The 1,694-nt window shown below is 37.0% G+C and overlaps 1 protein-coding gene across 1 annotated transcript in view; it reads left to right on the top strand.

Annotated features, from left to right (window-relative positions):
* Positions 1-1,450, top strand: part of LOC134468589 (doublecortin domain-containing protein 2-like) — a 12,225-nt gene extending 10,775 nt beyond the window's left edge. Inside the window, exon 12 of the mRNA XM_063222492.1 lies at positions 1,253-1,450. The gene's annotated coding sequence lies outside the window, so the exon portion shown is untranslated. The remainder of the gene's footprint in view (positions 1-1,252) is intronic.
* Positions 1,451-1,694: the final 244 nt, after the last annotated feature.

Here is a 1,694-nt window from a genome sequence, read left to right as displayed (position 1 = left end):
TCCCGCCACCATACTCAAAGGCGGAGATGATGTTTTGGTGAAGGTGTGGTTCTCCAGTTCTCCTCCAAACATGACATTGTATGTTCCCCTGAACAATTCAACTTTGGTTTCAACGTTGGTCTACAGAATATTTTGCAGTAATTCTATGAAGCATATAAATGCTTTTTCGCAAACCTCAAAGGTGCAGCAATATTTTTTTGGACAGAAACCCCATTCATTTTAGATTGGCAGAATGAATCCCATTTTTAGCTATTCTTGGTTACATCTCCTCTTCTGAGTATGGTGGCGGGAGCATCATTATATGCGGCTACCTTGCTGCCTCAGGCCCTTGACAGTTTGCTATAATCATTGGAACAATTAACTCAAGTTTATTGTGATATTTTACAGAAAAAACGTGAGGAAGTCAGTCACACAGTTGAAGCACACAAGAGGATGGGTAATGAAATGTGACAACAACCCATACTTAAGAAGCAAATCGACTTTAGAATGGCTTCATAATAATGAAATACACATTCTGAAATAGCCCAGTCAAAGCCCTGACAAAAAACAATTGAGATTAAATGGCATGAAGTCAAGAAAGCTATGCACTCCAGACATCCCACAAACCTTGCTGACGAGAGGCAGTTCTCTAAAGAAGAGGGAGACAAGATACAAACAGATTATTTTGTTAATCTGATCTGCAACTACAGGACAAGTCTGGTTGATGATATTGCAACTAACTGAGGGTTAAAACCTACTTAATGCAAGGGTGTACTTACTTATGCCCTGCTCTCCTGTGAATATTATGGCCTTATGACCAATAAAAATATGATAACATGTAAATGTTTGGGTGGAATTAATTAAAGCAGACTCTGATTGTTCCTTCTTTAGATTTCCGGGAAGATTAGACCATGTTTTATGACCATTTTTGACAAAAATATAAGACATTTCAAAGGATGTACAAACGTTTTCCTAGGACTGTAGGATTGTACAGGAACATATATACAATTGTTACCAGTGAAGTCTTATTTAATAACCACAGCTCTGTGACAATACAAATTAGTTTACAGCTGAAGCACAAAATAACTATGGGACAGCATAAACAATTAAAAAGTGCTTAAGTGTGTGTTTAAAGGTCTTCCATCTATACAAATATTTATCTATTCACATGTTTGGTCAGGAATGGTTCTAAAATGTTTTGCTCCACTGAACAATGTTCATATGTCAGTATCAGTATACAATATCATTTGCCATCTTATCTAATCTCCCACAGGCATGAGGAAACCAGCGTACTGAGATTTGAGAAATGTCTGCATCTTAGTTCAGACCATTCGTAAAATCAGCAGGTCTTCTGATCCTTTCCCAGCATTTGAGATACTGTCAAATCTTTGGAAGGAGAACACTCTACCTCACATGGACGAATTGCACATCGCCAATAAATGGACATTCCTTTTGGGATGGTTATTGATTATTTCCTTGTGGAGAGTTTCAAGGATTATTACATGTGGCAGTGTTTTGTGGATAAGTAATCAGTGTTCAAACCGAACTCAAGAGTAGTAAATTGCTTTTACTTTAAGTAAGATACTTGCTCCAACACCAAAGCTTAAGAGAGTATGGCTAACAACATACAGAGATCTTTTTTTTAAGCTAAGTAGGGCTGTCCTAAACGGTTATTTTTCTCCTGATTAATGTATCAACTATTTTTTTTTGAATAG

The sequence above is a fragment of the Engraulis encrasicolus genome, chromosome 18 (genome assembly GCF_034702125.1).
Source record: "Engraulis encrasicolus isolate BLACKSEA-1 chromosome 18, IST_EnEncr_1.0, whole genome shotgun sequence".
In the NCBI taxonomy this organism is placed as follows: Eukaryota; Metazoa; Chordata; class Actinopteri; order Clupeiformes; family Engraulidae; genus Engraulis; species Engraulis encrasicolus.
The sequence above is the reverse complement of the archived record's forward strand: the minus strand, read 5'-3'. Positions and strand labels throughout refer to the sequence as shown.